This window comes from Pan troglodytes, chromosome 7, assembly GCF_028858775.2.
Source record: "Pan troglodytes isolate AG18354 chromosome 7, NHGRI_mPanTro3-v2.0_pri, whole genome shotgun sequence".
NCBI classification, from domain to species: domain Eukaryota; kingdom Metazoa; phylum Chordata; class Mammalia; order Primates; family Hominidae; genus Pan; species Pan troglodytes.
The window spans coordinates 77951390-77969960 of NC_072405.2; the positions used below are offsets into that span (position 1 = coordinate 77951390).

Below are 18571 nucleotides of genomic sequence, written 5' to 3' on the forward strand. Positions count from 1 at the left end.
CAAATCTACTTCTGCATATGCTGAGGATAAGTGAAGGCATTTTCCTCCCTTTGCAAATCCATCAAAGGACCTTCCTTTACAAGGTTCTATCAGCCTCCCATCATAAAGATGTTTGCTCATTATTCTGAAGCTGGTGCACTGATAAACTGGAATATGTTTTTTTGTTTTTTTAAGACAGTATCTCCCTCAGTTGCCCAGGCTGGAGTGCAGTGGTGTGATCATGGTTCACTGCAGTCTTGACATTTTGGGCTCAAGCAATCCTCCCACATCAGACTCTTAAGTAACTGGAACCACAGGTGTGCACCACCATGCCTGGCTAATTTTTTATTTGTTGTAGAGACAGGGTTTCGCTCTGTTGCCCAGGCTGGAATTGTATATGTTTATAGCAATTTGATTAACTGTGATCATGAAGGGAGACGGGTGCCTATAATCTAAAATGGCATGCTTTTCAAAAGTCATTCATATTTGACTTTGAAATTCATCTTTTTATCCTGTTGCAGTGCAGCTATTTTCACATTACGTTCTACTTTGGCGAGAGTATCCCAAATGCCAATCCACAAGAGTTCAGAGTCCCATAACACAGTAATAGCTGTTCTTTGAAAGCTATTTGTTTATTATGTTTGAGAAAACCCATGGCAAATAAGATTCTAAAATGAATAAGTATAAAAGCATTTAATATTCTTATGTGGCCCGTGCATCTTTGGGAATGAAGAGATAGGTGATATGAAATGTTTACCAAATTGACTTGACCATGGTACAGAGCTGGAAAACAGTGGCTTAGGCTCAGGTTTATGCTATTATAAAATAATTTTAATACTGTTTTATATGTTAGTTAGCAAACTTTTTAATTGATTTTAATTTCCCAAATACACACTAGCTTAGTGATGATGTTGTTAACAACAAATCATCAGGTTGGGTGACAAGAGTGTTTTGAACTAAAGTAGAAAACCTGTCCTGTGAAATTCACCTAGGAAATTCTGGGAAATCTTAGCAGGAAGAGATGTAATCTGTAATCTGCCATCTGTAATCCGTAGTCACCGCATGAAGAATTAATTGTTTAGCTTTCTAAGGGACATCAAAAGATGTCCCTTACAAATTATTCTGCTAACATTAAGTGCTACATGGAGGACAGCAATTGACTGAAAGGATTGAGAGGCAAATTACTACTGTCTTACCTTCAAATTTGAAAATGAAGTCAGGTTCAGAACGAATATAATTTATTTGTACTAATGTGCATGCCTGCATGCATTTGTGTGTGTGTGTGTGTGTGTGTGTGTGTGTGTGTGTGTGTGGCGGGGTAGCACCTTGTACAAGCCTCAGTTTTGTAGTATGTACCACACTGTGATAATTGCTGTTGTTTTTGTTGTTGTTGCTGTTGTTGCTCCCAACAAGTTAGCAATAGATTGTCTTTTTTTCATCTCTGTAATCCCTAAAACCTATGCCAGTGTTTTCTACAAAAGCACATAGATTATGTGAATATGCCAAGAATCTCACAAGCATTTTTAGGACAAATAAGATCACTAATCCTTTTTATTTATTATTTATTTATTTGCTTGTTTTCTTGTTAGTAATTTCTGATAACAAAGATGACATGAATTTTCAATATATGTACAACCAAGTCCTCCTTCCTGTTAGGTTAGTTTTTATTCATTTGGTAAAGAAAACTTGTCTTCCACAAATATTTATTATATTGATATCTCACTTATTTGAGGGTCTTTGCTGGTATATACCTTGTAACGGGGTATTTTAGTTTTCAATAACTGACTTTCCTTGGGGCCCAGGAAAACTATCTTGTTCTAAATTAATCTTTCCAGCTGCAAAGCTAAGAAAACTCTGTTAAGATAGACATCTCTTTAGTTTTTGTTAAGTTTTATTTTTCCATTGAGCAATTTAATATATGTCATCCCAAGTGAATTAGAACTTTTTATATTTATATTTATAATACATTTTCCTATCCAGTCCCTTTTGGTGTAGTATATTATTTCTATTTCCATCAGTTATTAAGTTTAACTGACCACACTTGAATCTTCTAAGTACCACCTCATGTTATTTTTAGAATGAGGCTAGACATAAATAGATAGACAAAATAAACAAAACAGGCAAATATTCTTAAATATTTTTCTTATTAAAACATTTTCCAATGAATTGTGCAATTACCCTTGCTCTCTCTTTCTCAGATATATGATAGCATCTTTTGAGACTTTCCCTAGAAATCATATTTGTATAATGACAAACATAATACGAAATCTAAATGTGAAACATTTACTCATTTGTGGCCAATTCAGACATTTGCTTATGTTCAGTTTAGCTTGAAGAGATTATTTTGAACTTTGACTTCCTGGGTTTTATAATTTTTTGATTTAATTTTCTGCTTACTTAAGATAATAACAATAATAATCAGGGGAGTAGTATTAGAGTTGTAGTACTTTGTGATGTTGCATTACATGTATTCTTTCATTTAATTCTCAAAACAATTCTATGAGATAGATGCTATTATTGTCTTTATTTTATAGATACAAAAGATGAAGCTATGAGAATTTAAGTAGCTTTGTCAAAGTTATCCAGTTGGAAAGTTATGGAGCCAGTGATTAAATCTCTGACCCCAAGCATATACTATAAACCCTAACAAATATTATTTTTATATTGATTCAAGTACCAACGGTGAGACTTTTAAAATGATCTTTTAAAGAATAATTCATTAAGCTTACTTTACTTTTTACTGTCTCAAAGATAGCATTCTTGGCTCCTAAAAAATATTAAACCATTTGATGTTTATAAATTATGAGGGAAACGTTTTAATTAGCAAGATCCTTTTACTAAACAGAGGAATTGAAGTCAAATTTTTCTTCCCCAATAAAAAAGGAATTAAACTGAAAAATTGTTCTTCTATAAAAAATTCAGAACAAAATGGCTAAGAACTTATTATATTATATATAATATTATATTATAGTAATATATTGCTAAATTGGTTGCTTACAAGATTTTTTTTTAAATTCAGCTGAGAACAGTTTAATTTTTCTATCAAACACTAATGCTAGCTGGGTTTGGAGTTTTCCTTTGGCAAGGAAATTGGATTAATGTTTTAGAGCCCTAGGGTTTGGCAGTAGGTGGATTCACTATCATGTTTACATACTAGGTCCTTGAATTTTTTTTTTTGAAAAAGGGAATAAAATCTAATGCACTATAATCTGGAAACTCCTGTAGATAGATACAGCCCAGTAAAGTCAAATATATTCTGATGAAAACAAAATTCTCTGTAACCAAAAGATAACATTTTAAACCCTCAAAGTTTCTATTGTATCAAGTGCCTTCCCCTACATCTCCAAGTGAGCAGTACCCCGAATGTAGAAAACATGGTTTCCCTATTTTTGTTGCCCTTGGAATATTATGCCTGCCAGTCTGTGACTTATGCATTTTAGGCTTAGGAAGTAAAAGAAATAAAATGTGTCAGACTCTAATATTTAACAATTCTTTCAATTCTGATGAAGTATCCAACATTATTTACTATGCAGTTACTTTTACTGATATGCTTATCACGTTTTTTGTGTGTGGTACTAGAATGTTGAAGTAGTGTGGCAAAGGCGGGGCTGGAGGGATAATATGGGTAGAGTGTCACTGTATTTGACTATTTCGTTCTTGAAATTCTCCCACACTTTCTAATTAGGAACATCAACTCTTCCTACACTAAAGGAACTTAGAGCTCATCGTGTCCAACTCCTTAGACTTATGAGAAAACTTACCACTGGTAGTTCTCTTCAAGTGCCCAAAGTCAAACAGGAAATGGAAAAACCAGAATTAACTCCAAATCCCATCTTCTTTCCACTACACTGTTTCTATGATTAATCTGCCTCTTTTTCCATTACTGGCTTCTCTTCATCTTCATGCTGCCTAACTGAGGCTAGCCTGAAAAATCTGACTTTCAAGTCTTTTCTACAAAGATGATTACATACTCTGAGTCTTCCAATTATCAAATGTGTGTGTTCACTCCAAATCTATACTTCTTATGCCTTTTGACACCTAAACCATACTTCAGCTGAATGGTCTATACCATCTTAGTTCATCTTGTGCTGCTATAATAGAATGCCACAGACGGGTAATTTACAAGGAAAAAAATTTATTTCTCAAAGTTCAGGAGTCTGGGAAGACCAAAATTGAGTTGCCAGCACCTGACAAGGGCCTTTGTGCTATGTCATCCCACTGTGTAAGGTGGAAGGAAAAAGAGAGGGTGAGAGAGAGAGCAAGAGAAGGCCAAACATATCCTCTCATCATGAACCCACTCCTGCAATAATGGCATTAATCCATTTATGAAGGTGGTGTACCCATGACCCAAACACTTCCTGTTTAGACCCCACCTCCTGACATTGCCATACTGGGGATCAAGTTTCCAACACATGAACTGGGGAGCACATTCAAAGTGTAACAATACCAGCTGGGCACAATGGCTCATGCCTGTAATCCCAGCACTTTGGGAGGTTGAGGTGCGTGGATCACTTGAGGCCAGGAGTTTGAGACCAGCCTAGCCAACATGGCAAAACCCAATCTGTACTAAAAATACAAAAATTAGCCTGGTGTGGTCATGGGCATCTGTGATCCTAGCTACTCAGGAGGCTAAGGCATGAGAATCCCTTGAACGCAGGAGGCACAGGCTGCAGTGAGCTAAGATCACACCACTGCACTCCAGCCTGGGCAACAGAGCAAGACCCTGTCTCAAAAATAAAAATAAGAAAATGTAACAATACCAATTCATGGAACTTAGCATGTGGAAAACTGAGAGCATTATTTTACTCCTCAAATCAGCATTCCTTCCTACCACATTTTACTGCTAATTTTATCAATACTTCCCTAGTCCCTTAAATTGGCAACTTGGAGAACTTAAAAAATGATGCTATTTGGGGATCTATAGCATGAGTTAAGTTGGCAAATACAAAAGTCCCCCTGTAAGCCAAGGTTTTGCTTCCTGAGCTTTCAGTTATCTGAAGCCAACCAAGATCTGAAAATATGAAATGAAAAGTTTCAGATATAAATGATTCATAAGTTTTAAATTGTGCACCATTCTGAGTAGCATGATGAAATCTCACAGAATACCACTTCATCCCTCCCATTACTGTACAGCAAAAAAAAAAAAAATGTAGTGTAAACAGGATCTGGTACTCTCTGTGGTTTCAGGCATCCCCTGGGAGTCTTGAAATGTATCCCCACAGTTAAGATATGTGTAATCTTCAAAATGTTATGTTATAAATAATAATGTACCAAAAAATTGAAAATGGTTTCCCACATACCACAAAATAAATCCATAAGTTCTTTCCAAAAAGTTTTCCATAATGCCTTTCAGATTCAACCCTTTCTTTCCATTCTGACAATTACTGCCCTTTCTTTTTCAGACGTTTATGTCTAATTTATGGGAAAAGTTATTTGGTCTCTTTTCCTTTAGACCAATACCTAACTCGTGAGATGATTATCCTTAGTCTCTTATTATATTACCCCTTCATTCAAGAACTTCCTCTGGCTACCTTTTGACCATGAGACCAATCTAATTTTTTCTTTCTTTGTTTTGTTTTGTTTTTTTTTTTCAGATGGAGTTTCACTCTTGTTGCCCAGGCTGGAGTGCAATGGCGTGATCTCGGCTCACTGCAACCTCCACCTCCCAAGTTCAAGGGATTCTCCTGTCTCAGCCTCCCAAGTAGCTTGGGTTACAGGCATGCGCCACTACTCCCAGCTAATTTTTTTGTATTTAGTAGAAACAGGGGTTCACCATGTTAGTCAGGCTGGTGGCAAACTCTTGACCTCAGGTGATCCACCTGCCACGGCCTCCAAAAGTGCTGGGTTTACAGGCCTGTGCCACCGCGCCCAGCCCAAATCTAAATTTTTGACCCTCCAACCTAACAACTGTTCTTTCCCTGCTTATCTAACCACTTCCTCATTTATCTGTAACATGATTCCTCTTGGGTTGAAATAATTAGAAAAGGAAGGCTATAGGTGGGAGTGAGCAAAGAGAGATGAAATTAATAGCAGAGTGAAGACAATGTGGCAGACTAAAAAAGAGCATTAAGGTTTGAAGCTAGACAAGCCTGGATCTTCATATATATCTGTGTGTGTGTGTGTGTGTGTGTGTGTGTGTGTGTGTGTGTACCTTCTATAAAATCAGGATATTAACTGCACTGGGTTGCTCTGAGCATTAGAATAAATGCCAGGCACACAGTAGGCATTCCATGATAATAACTACGGTTGTATTTATACAAATACTGAAAACATTCACTTTGCATCAGGTACTATGCTAAGGAATTTAAGTATATTAGCTCAATTAATCCTCAAAAAACAACCTTCCAAGTTGTCATAGAATATACTGCTCATTGTTCCCCAATAGTCATTTTCCCTTCATTCATCTAGTAAGAACTCCCCTACCCCAAGTTTTGTCTAGAGATGTGGATGCCCGCCACATTTCCCAGGCTCCCTTGCTGCTAGATATGGGCATCTAAACTCCAACCAAGGGAACACAAGTGGAAGTGACATAGGCAACTTCCTGGTCATATCCTTCATGAAGAAATTATTTGCCCTCTACTTCCACTTCCCCCATCTCCAATGAGCTGTGGTATGACATGGCCACAGTTGGTGGAATAAGGACAACATTCATGTTGGTGGTAAAATAATGAGAGAGGAGAAACCTGGTTCCCTGAGATGACCTTGCAGAGCAGAGCTGTCTACCTATCCTGGACAACCTCCTCCCTCTCACTTGCTCACTGAGAAAGAAGTAAGCATTACCGTGTTGGAGCTGATTGATATATTTGAGGGAGTCTCTTTGTGATAGCAGCTTAGCCTATGGCCTCATTAATAAAGGTAGGTACTGCTATTATCTAGATTTTACAAATAAGAAATCTGCTATCAATGCAAGAAACTTTGGGAAAGAAAAAGATAAAGCAAAGTACATTTATGTCTCAGAAGAGCATTTCTGAATCTGTGAGGAGGGAGAATACTGGGGCTTGCCCAAACAGGAAGATAGAGTCGAGCCAGGCAGCTCAGATACTTGTGAAGCTGTGACATGAAGTCAGCACAAGGGTAGCTTAACAGGGAAGGAGACATAAGAACCATCTTTGTGTGCCAGTCTCCCTCACTGAATTGCCCCCTGAGCAGAACAACAAGCTTTTAGTCGTGTTCGTACTCAGCTCCTCAGTTAATTTGAGTACCTGCAGCTGCGATGATGAGATTCAGTTAGAGAATTTAACATTACTCCATATCTGGTAGCCAAATTCTGTCCTCATCTATACTCACCTTTTCCAGCAAGCTGGATTTGCTTGCATTCAGTCTCACTGTCAGGAGATTTTGTTCTTTGGTGGAGACATCAACAAAGGGGATTATGAGAGAATCTTAGAAGATTGTCATGTAAATGTGCCTCCCAGAAAATAGATCCCATTACGCCTAAGAGGTCTTCCAGACCACTCATCATGTGCTCAGCAAACCTTTATTGACTGGCAACATCAAGTCATGATTAAGAACAGGGACTCTGGAGTAATACTGCACCCTTAGCTGTGTCTCTGGGACAGTAATTTACCTTTCTGGGACTCACTTTCCTCCCTTGTACAGAGGAGTATACGCATACTCATAGGGTGTTTGTGAAGATTGAATTAATTAAGTAAAAGCACTTAAAACAGGGCACAGCACATATGAAGCCCTCCATAAGTGTTAGCTGCTATCATTTATTTATTGAGCATCTGAGTGCCAAATGCTAAAGAAATATGATCATAATCTTCAGGAAGAATATAGTCTGGCCAGAAGAAACAGACACATCCACAAATGTATGCAATCTTGTGTTGTAGGTGTGGATTCCATAAAGATCCCATGGGCATTACCGATGGCAGAGCCAGCTTTCTCATGTTAAGGTCATAAAAGGCCTCCTGGAGGACAAACATTCTTTTCTTTGAAGTAGACGTCACTGTGCTCATGGGTTTCTTTTCCCCCAGGATATATTTATGCAAGTATATTTATAAGGGTAGCGGTTTTGTAGATAGAACACTGAAGTCAGGGTTTATAAATGTTAGTTTCCAGTCCCAATTATGAAGTGTACTAACTGACTTGGGAAAGTAGCTTTTGAGCCTCAATTTCCACCAGCAAAATGGAGTTAGTAATAACTGTTCTATTTCATTGTTTTTGTGAAGTTCAAATAACATAGCTATGAAAACACTTTATAAGATATAAAGCACTGTGTGAATAAAATATATTAATTATTATCTTATAAAGTCCATAATACTTTCTCCTCAGAAGAGTGCCAGTTCCAATTATTTGGCAGTGATTGCCTACAATGCTGGGTGCAGATATGAAGCTACATCTGTTCCCTATTGAGAAGAATACCCTGATCAATAAGCAATGACTCCCTTTGGTACATGCTAAGGACAAGGGACATGGGTTAGTTCATATTTACAGAATTTGTTTCATACAATATCAGAACCAAAGCAGATAAATGCTTCTGCATGAATGTAACCTAGAAAAGGAACCTAGTATTATTGCAGCATTAAACAACAAAAAATTATATGTGTGTGGAAAATAACTGCTTTTTAATGGTTTCAAATTGTTACTTGTTAGAAGCCAGTAAAAATTTCTGGCTTTGTTTTAAAAGGCCTACGCTTTTCACAATTCTTCATACAGGTGACCGAAACACTGATTATTCTAGTGCTATGAACTGAATTTTGTTCTTCCACAAGTCCTATATTGAAGTCTTAACCCCCAGTGTGACTGTATTGGAGATAGATTTGTTGGCAGGTAACTGAGGTAAAATGAGGTTGTAATTATGTGCTACCACTCCAATAGGAGTTGTGTTCTTATAAAAGGCGACACCAGAGAGCTCGCTTTGTCTCTTCCCATGAGTGCTCAGAGCATGAACCATGTGAGTAAAAAGCAGCCACCTGCAAGCCAGGAAGAGGGACCTCACCAGAAACTGAATTTCCTGGAACCTTGATGTTGGACTTTCCAGCCTCTAGAACTGTGAGAAAATTCATTTCTGTTGTTTATGCTGCCCAGTATCTGGCATTCTGTTATAGCAGCTCTGGCAGATTTATACACCTAGTAATATTCATAACTACCATGAGATATTCTTGTTACCAGGAGAATGTGAGAGAGACATTCTGGAGCTGTGACATTGTCATTCAAGTATATGGTCGCCTCCAGAGTAGCAATCAGGAACATAAGACCCAGGTAGCATCAAGGCTGTGGAACCCAGGACAAATCAAGTTATCCAGGAGATAAAGGCAAGAGACAAAGTTACCGCTAGTGGTCAGGAAACAGAGTGAATAGTCACCAGGCTTAGGCAGTAAGAATTAGGCTGGATGCTGGGAATTCGGGAAGCCTGAGTGAAGGATCCAAGGCCCCGCAGCAGTGATGTGAACCTGGTGCTAAAGTAAGGGCTGTTTCATTGGATAGTCTTCTAGACTTGCTGCCTGGGCAGGACCTGGCATGAGAGAAAAATGTAACTCTGAATTCAGGGTGAAGCTGGGAAAAAGTCACCACTTTCAAGTGTTTGAAATGAGTACCTGTTGGTAGATCCAGATATTAATTTCTCAGGAGGAGAGGAACCTAAGACTCGGGGTAGATAGGTTCCAATGGGTAATTTGCAGTTTTAAAAGTGCAATGTGCCACTATATACACAACATATTGCTTGTTTGTGAAAAATTGCAGGTGACTTATTTTACCTCTTTTTTTCCCCAGTAACCGTAACTAATAGCATGCCTGTACTACTTTAATTAAGCATGGCCTCTTACATAATAGAAATTCCCTTGGGTGCAAGTAATGGTACCTAGAGCAATTTGAAACATGCTTACTCACACACACTGGAGAAGAAAGGGCACATGAGGATAGAATCCATTCAGTTACCAAGAGGAGGTACATGACCTTTTTCTGTGGAGCGTTTCAAATACAGAGTTACAGCTGCTCCATGGGGCAGGTGTGATTCTGTGGGGATGGGCCTTCCAGTTTCCCCTGTTGCTCCTAAAATTACATACATAAAATATGTTCTCGGAAACTATCTGCATAACATCTGTTCTCTTCATTTCTTCCTATTCTGTAGAAGACTATCTAATTAGAAAGATAAAATAAGAGATTAAAGCAATAGCATTTAATGTGTACCATTCACAGGAAGTAACTTTTTTTGGTCAATTTTCAAGAGATGCCAGGTGAAAATTGAAACCTGTAGATAACTACCTCAACTTAATACTTCCACTTGCACATCTTATCACAGTATACAAAATCCAAAATTTAAAAAGAAATGCTTCCATAAAAATCATGTTTTCTTACAAAAAGATAGCATCGGTTTTTGTAAAACAATTATATTTCTATGAAAAGCAAGTAAAAACCAAATAGTAGTTTACACTGTGAAAAGTTAAGCATTGAGTCTGGGAATGTTTCCCAATGAAAGTTAGCATTATCTAATCTAGGTTATATTCATTTCCTGTTGCTGTAGTAACAAGGAACCATGAACTTAGTGGCTTGAGACAAGAAGCATATTATTTAACAGTTCTGTAGGTTACAAGTCAAGCACAGCTAAAAATCAAGGTGTGGCATGGCTGCCTTCCTCCCTGAAGGCTCTACAGGAGAATCCATGTCCTTGCCTTCAACCCTTTTGCTTGTGGCCCCTTTTTGTCACATTCAAAGCAACTTCAGGTCGAGTTCTTCTCACATTGCATCACTCCAACCTTCTGTAGTCACACCTGTCTCTCACACTGTCCCCTTTTCCTTCTCCCTCTTCTACTTTGAAGGACTCTTATGATTACATTGGGCCTACCCAGATAATCCAGGATAATCTTTCTATTTTATGGTCAGCCAAAAACAACCTCAGTTTTCTTTTACTGTTTAACCTAACATATTCACAGCCTCCAGGATTAGGATAGGGACATCTTTGGGATATGGGTGGTGAACATTATTCTGCCTACTATTTCTAAAATAACAACTAAAAACACCATCTCCTCTGAGTATCTCTCTACATTAAAGAACACGGACTCACCAATTTGTGAATAAAAGAAATGTAAGATCAAAGCCACCTCCTAACCACAGATCTGGCAGTGGAAGAATAGATTCTCCAGCCCAGGGGAGAGTAAAGGGTTACAGGTCCCATTCATTTAGAAAGAAGGTGGGTGAGGGAGGCAGCCTAAATCCTAAAATATTCCTGGGTCCATTCGTTGTTCAAGGGATTGATAGAAATATGCCCTGTGAGTACAAGAAAAGGTAACACAACTGCACGGGCGAGAGGTCCTGCCTTGTTATCTTATGGGCTGGATGTCTATGGGAGGAGCTTCAGAGCTACTTGAGAGAGGCCAGAAGGATGATGGGCTGCCCATTCACAGGTAGCTACCAAACGTTCAAAATTACACACCTGAAAGTCAGTCCATCCCTTGCATATCAAAAATACTTGAGTCCGAGTTGAAACTTCCTATAACCCACCCCGCTTAAAGCCTAATGGGTTCAAATACATTAGGAAATAGTTTGATCACAAATGAAGAAAATTCTGTCATAAAAAAAATCTATTTGGAGGTCATAATTCCAAAAGGAAATTATTCTTTGGACCTTTCAAAATACTTATGAAGTAAAACTTTATAATCTGAATAAAAGGAAATAATCACGTCATTTAGTTTGACATGTATCTTTAATAATCAAAATGTAACTGGAAACTTTTAAAATTTATTCTAAGTCAACTTTCACATGGGTAATTTGACCCATTTTTGCTCATTGCAATAACGAATATGTTTAGCTACAAAAGTGTCAGATTCATTTATGCTTCTTGATTTTGATTCTCACTTATCCTTGCCTTTATTTCCTGTAGTTTGCTATGTTGACTATGTTTTAATTTTATTAAATTTTGTCTAATTAACTAACATATAGTAGTTTTCCATTTTGCTAGACATTTACATTTTGATTTTAGGATCCTTATATTAACAATATTTCTTTATTCAATTCTATACTCAAATTGTAAATTCAACACCACATTGAAGGTATAAGAGAGAGCAAAAGAAGGTTCTACCCAAAGGAACTTACTCTCTAGGAAGGAATGTACATGTACTAAACAAGTGAAAAAGTAATCAAAGTGCTTATTGTGCTAAGTACTATGGGAACTAAGCAAAGCAATGAGTTGGAGAATAAGTAGGGGAAACATCCAAATAAGCTCAATTAGAAATGAAGTGGAGATATTACAACAGATACCACAGGCATACAAAGACATACAAAAAAATCATTCAATGCTACTATGAACACCTGTATGTGCATAAAAAAGACATAACAACAACAAAATCTACAGACAAATATCCCTGATGAACATAGATGCAAAAATCCTCAACAAAATACTAGCTAACCAAATCCAACAGCATATCAAAAAGATAATCCACCATGATCAAGTGGGTTTCATACCAGGGATGCAGAGATGGTTTAACATACACAAGTCAATAGATACAATACACCACATAAACAGAATTAAAAACAAAAATCACATAATCATCTTAATGGATGCAGGAAAAGCATTTAACAAAATCCAGCATCCCTTTATGATTAAAACCCTCAGCAAAATAAGCCTAGAAGCAACATACCTTAAGGCAATAAAAGCTATCTATGACAAACCCGCAGCCAATCATTATACTGAAAGCTTTCAGCTTTCCCCCTGAGAGCTGGAACAAGACAAGGATGTCTACTTTCACCACTTCTATTTAACAAAGTACTGGAAGCCCTAGACAGAGCAATCAGACAAGAGAAAGAAATAAAGGGCATCCAAACTGGTAAAGAGGAAGTCAAACTGTCGCTCTTCGCTGATGATATGATTGTACACCTAGAAAACCCTAAAGACTCATCCAAAACGCCCCTGAATCTGATAAATGAATTCAATAAAGCTTCAAGATACAAAATTAGTGTAGAAAAATCAGTAGCACGGCTATACACAAACAGCGACCAAGCTGAGAATCAAATCAAGAACTCAATCCCTTTTATAACAGGTGCAAAAGAAATAAAATAAAATTTTAAGGAGAGGAGTAACATTTGGGATTAATGTGTATTCTGGGAATCTCAACAAAGTAAATGCATAGTTTGAGTTTTCATAAGACTTCTGCACAGGCAGACAGAAATAAGATCATGTCTATAGCTGTGTGATGATCATATTAAAAATATTACTAAGTTTTTAAATATCATTTCAAATGGTTCATTTGTATCTCACATTGGACATAAGTAGATCGTAAGGTTAATGGAAAGTAGAAAAGTTGACTGGCTTGCATGACCATAAAAGAGACATTGATCTGAAAAAGAAACATTTATTCATTTACTTCAGCTGCAGTTTTCTTGACTGCTGAATTTCATGAAAAGGGATTGTTCAGGGAGGGTTATGGAGCTGAAGGTCCAGACAGGAGCTGGTGCTACCGCTGTTCAAATCTGAAGGTAGTGGAGATGGAGCCTTGGGGAGGAGATGGTGCTGCATTTTAAGTCTGAAAATCATTGAGCTGGAGGTCCACGGAGGAGCCGGTGCTGCCACTGATGTCTTAGGTTGTAGAGCTGAAGACCAGTTAAGGAGCTGGTGTTGCTGTTCTTCTGTGAGGGTCATGGAGCTGGAGATCCAGTGGGGAGAGGTGTTCTAATTTGAGGGTCATGCAGCTGGAGACCTGGGAGAAACTGTTGTTTTTTTAATTGGAGGGTCATGGAGCTGGAGACTTGGGGAGGAGCTGGTGTTGTTCTAGTTTCAGAGTCATGGAGCTGGAGACCCGGGGAGGAGCTGGTGTTGTTCTAGTTTCAGAGTTGTGGAGCTGGAGACCCAGGGAGCAGCTGGTGTTTTTCTAGTTTCAGGTTCTTGCAGCTGGAGACCTGGGGAAAAGCTAGTGTTTGTTACTTTGAGGGTCGTGCAGCTGCAGACTCTGGGAGGAGCAGGTGTTTCTTTAGTTTGAGGGTCGTGCAGCTATAGAACCTGGAAGGAGCTGGTGTTTTTCTAGTTTGAGGGTCTTGCAGCTGGAGACCTGGGGAGGAACTGGTGTTTTCTTGTATGAGTGTCCTACAGCTGGAGGCCCAGAAAGGAGCTGGTGTTCTAGTTTGAGGTTCATGCAGCTGGAGACCTGGGAAGGAGCGGGTGTTTTTTAGTTTGAGGGTTGTGCAGCTGTAGAACCTGGGAGGAGCTGGCATTTTTCTAGTATGAGTGTCGTGCAGCTGGAGACCTGGAGAGGAGCTGATGTTCTAGTTTGAGGTTCATGCAGCTGCAGACCCAGAGAGGAGCTGATGTTTCTTTAGTTTGAGGGTTGTGCAGCTGTAGAACCTGGGAGGAGCTGGCATTATTCTTGTATGAGTGTCCTGCAGCTGGAGACCCAGAGAGGAGCTGATGTTGCTCTAGTTTGAGAGTCTTGGTGCTGGAGACCCAGAGAGGAGCTGATGTTCTAGTTTGAGGTTTGTGCAGCTGGAGACCTGGGGAGGAGTGGGTGTTTTTTAGTTTGAAGGTCGTGCAGCTGTAGAACCTGGGAGGAGCTGGCATTTTTCTAGTATGAGTGTCCTGCATCTGGCGAGCCAGAGAGGAGTTGATGTTTTAGTTTGAAGATCGCACAGCTGAAGACTCGAGGAGGAGCTGATGTTGCTCTAGTTTGAGGTTCATGCAGCTGGAGACCTGGGGAAGAGCGAGTGTTTTTTAATTTGAGGGTCGTCCAGCTGTAGAATTCGGAAAGGGCTGGCATTTTTCTAGTATGAGTTTCCTGCAACTGGAGACTCGGAGAGGAGCTGATGTTCTAGTTTGAGGGTCGTGCAGCTGAAGACTCGGGGAGAAGCTGATGTTTTTGTTTGAGGGCCCTGCAGCTGGAGACCCAAAGAGGAGCTGGTGTTGTTCTAGTTTGTGGTTCATGCAGCTGGAGACCTGGGGAGGAGCAGGTGTTTTCTAGTTCGACAGTCCTGTAGCTCTAGAACCCGGGAGGAGCTGGCATTTTTCTAGTATGAGTGTCGTGCAGCTGGAGACCTGGAGAGGAGCTGATGTTCTAGTTTGAGGGTCGTGCTGCTGAAGACGCAGGGAGGAGCTGATGTTCTAGTTTGAGGGTCGTGCTGCTGAAGATGCAGGGAGGAGCTGATGTTCTAGTTTGAGGGTCGTGCAGCTGGAGACCTGGGGAGGAGCTGATGTTGTTCTAGTTTGAGGCTTCTGCGTCTGGAGACTCAGGTGGGAGTTGATGTTTTACTGATCAGAGGGTCATGGAGCTGGAGACACAGGGAGTAGTTGATGTTTTCCTTGTTAGAGGGTCATGGAGCTGCAGACCCGTGGAGGAGCTGGTGCTGCTCTTGTTTAAGTCTGAGGGTCGTGGAGCTGGAGATCCAAGGAGGAGCTGATGTTGCTCTTGTTTAAGTCTGAGGGTCATGGAGCTGGAGATCCAAGGAGGAGCTGATGTTGTTTTAGTTTGAGGGTCATGGAGCTGGAAACCTGAGGAGGAGCTGACGCTGTTCTAGTTTGAGGGTCACGGAGCTGGAGGCCAGGGGAGAAGCTGATGTTGCTCTAGTTTGAGGTTTGTGGAGCTGGAGACCCAGGGGGCAGCTGGTGTTTCTCCAGTTTGAGGGTCATGCAGCTGACCCTCAATCGACCTCAAACTAGAAAAACACTCCTCCCCCCTGGATCTCCAGCTCCACAAACCCTCAAACTAGAACAACGTCAGCTCCTCCTCGGGTCTCCAGCTGTAAGACCCTCAAACTAGAGGAACACCAGCGCCTCCCTGGGTGTCCAGCTCCATGACCCTGAAACTGGAAAAACACCAGCTCCTCCCTGGGTGTCCAGCTCATGACGCTCAAACTAGATTAAAATCAGTTCCTTCCCAGGTGTCCAGGTGCATGACCCTCAAACTAGAAAAATCCAGGGAGTTTTTTTAGTTTGCTGCTGTTTTTCCAGTTTGAGGGTCATGCAGCTGGAGACCGAGGAGGAGCTGACGTTGTTCTAGTTTGAGGGTCATGCAGCTGGAGACCGAGGAGGAGCTGACGTTGTTCTAGTTTGAGGGTCATGGAGCTTTGAGACCCAGGGAGGAGCTGGTGTTTTTCTAGTTTCAGGGTCATGTAGCTGGAGACCTGGGGAGAAGCTGATGCTGTTCTAATTTGAGAGACGTGGAGCTGGAGACCCGGAGAGGAGCTGATGGTGTTCTAGTTTGATGGTTGTAGAGCTGGAGACCCAGGGAGGAGCTAATGTTCTAGTTTGAGGGTCATGTAGCTGGAGACCTGGGGAGGAGCTGAAGATCTGGTTTGAGGTTCGTGCAGCTGGAGACCCTGGGAGGAGCTGATGTTCTAGTTTGAGGGTCTTGCAGCTGGAGACCCTGGGAGGAGCTGATGTTCTAGTTTGAGGGTTGTGCAGCTGCAGACCTGGGGAGCAGCTGGTGTTGTTCTAGTTTGAGTGACTGGGTCCTCAAATCTGAGGGTCCTGGAGCTGGAATCTATGGGAGGAGCCAATGCTGCCACTGATGTCTTAGGTTGTGGAGCTGAAGACCCATGGAGAAGCCAGTATTGGTGTTTTAGTTTGTGGGTCATGGTGCTGGAGACCCAGGGAGGAGCTGATGGTATTCTAGTTGAGGGTCATGTAGCTGGCAACCAAGGGAGGAGCTGATCCTTCTGTTGTTTAAGTCTGAAGGTCGTCAAGCTGGAGATCCGGGGAAGAGCTGGTGCTGCGGTTCAAGTCTGAGGGTCCTGGAGCTTGAGCCCCCAGGAGGAGATGGTGCTGCCACTAATGTCTTAGGCTGTAAAGCTGGACACCCATGGAGGAGCCAGTGTTGCTGTTCTAGTGTGAGGTTTGTGGAGCTGGAGATCCAGGAGTGAGTGGCGTTGTTCTAGTTTGAGGATCATGGAGTTGGAGACCCAGGGAGGAGCTGATGTTGTTCTAGCTTGAGGCTCGTGTAGATGGAGACCCTGGGAGGAGTTCATGTTCTAGTTTGAGGGTCATGCAGCTGGAGACCCTGGGAGGAGCTGATGCTCTAGTTTCAGTATTGTGCAGCTGGAGACTGAGGAGGAGCTAATGTTGTTCTAGTTTGAGGTTCATGCAGCTGGAAACCCTGGGAGGAGCTGATATTCTAATTTGAGGGTCGTGCAGCTGGAGACCCACGGAGGAGCTGATGTTGTTCTAGTTTAAGTGCTGTGCAGCTGGAGTTCCAGGGAGCAGGTGGTTTTGCAGTTCAATCTGAGGGTCCTAGAGCTGGAATCTATGGGAGGAGCCAAAGCTGCCACTGATGTTTTAGGTTGTGGAGCTGAAGAGCTGTAGAGGAGCCGGTGTTGGTGTTCTAGTGTGAGGTTTGTGGAGATGGAGATCCAGGGGTGAGCACTGTTGTTCTAGTTTGAGGGTCATGGAGTTGGAGACCCTGGGAGGAGCTGATGTTGTTCTAGTTTGAGGGTTGTGGAGCTGGAGACCTGGGGAGGAGCTGGTGTAGTTCTAATTTGAGGGTCGTGGAGCTGGAGACCCACGGATGAGCTGGTGCTGCTGTTGTTTAAGTCTGAGGGTCATGGAGCTGGAGATCCAGGGAAGAGTTGGTGCTGTGGTTCAAGTCTGAGGGTCCTGGAGCTGGAGCCCCCGGGAGGAGTAAGTACTGCCACTGATGTCTTAGGTTTTGGAGCCGTACACATGTGGAGAAGGTGGGCTGGTGTTCTAGTTTGAGGTTCATGGAGCTGGAGTCCTGGTCAGGAGCCAGTGATGCTGTTCAAGTCTGAAGTTTGTGGAGCTAAACATGGAGCCACTGTTGGGGAAGTAGAGAGAGACAGAGTTACAGGATGCCACTTGAAACTGTAGATGTAGCTGAATCCCAAGCAAGTTAATCCTGGGAACTTCTCAGTCCTCGTGATCAATGCATTCTTTTTTCTCTTACACAGTTTGGATTTGTTTTCTGTCTCACAAGACAGAAAGACCCTGATTAATACCCTCAGAAATTGAAAGGCTTAAAAAAAACTAAATGATATTGGTATAATAATAATAGAAATTAAACTATGATTATCCTGACAGAGACAAAATCACACACCACACACAATATATATTGTTTCAATCAGTAAAATGAAATATAAATTGAAAAATACATCAATGCAAACCTATAAAAAGTTATTTCATGGAGAAGCGATGGATAACACAGATTAATCTGAGAGTTACTATTAATGGAGAAACGTAGAACTTACCATTTTTCCTGTGAGTTTTTGGTGCTGATACTGATATTCTGTGAGTTCTGGCAGCTGAGTTTGTTCACACAGCCTGGTGATGCGGCAGGTGTCACAGAAGGACCCTGTCCCAGCTGGTCCTGCTCCACTGCTATGATGAGTGCAGCCTCTGATCTCTGACTGCATCTTGAGGGGAGACCAGGCCCTTGATCACAAGCGTATCCATGGTGAGATTCCGTGGATGGAACCTCATGGATGTTCCTGATGTTCCTTCCTGACGTTCATCTGCCGTCTTGCTATTTAATGCATCTTGTTTATAACTGTCTTCTAAATATTGAATGGAAATAAAGCATTTGTACAATATGGTAAGGTATAAAGAATATCGACACATTGGACACAGAGGACCTCCACCAAGTTTAGGGAATAGAATCTGAAGAGACATAACTTTAGATGCTCCCTGGAGGCCCTGACTGAGTCCCAGTCCCTTCCCTTC

General features: G+C 41.0%; 1 long non-coding RNA gene across 1 annotated transcript; it reads right to left on the minus strand.

The window, feature by feature from the left end:
• Positions 1–13252: 13252 nt before the first annotated feature.
• On the minus strand, positions 13253–18256 carry LOC129135730 (uncharacterized). The gene is made up of 2 exons (XR_008536766.2): positions 18100–18256; positions 13253–17669 (listed from the first exon to the last, which is right to left on the minus strand). It is a non-coding gene; the product is annotated as an uncharacterized LOC129135730 (long non-coding RNA).
• Between the last annotated feature and the right edge of the window lie 315 nt (positions 18257–18571).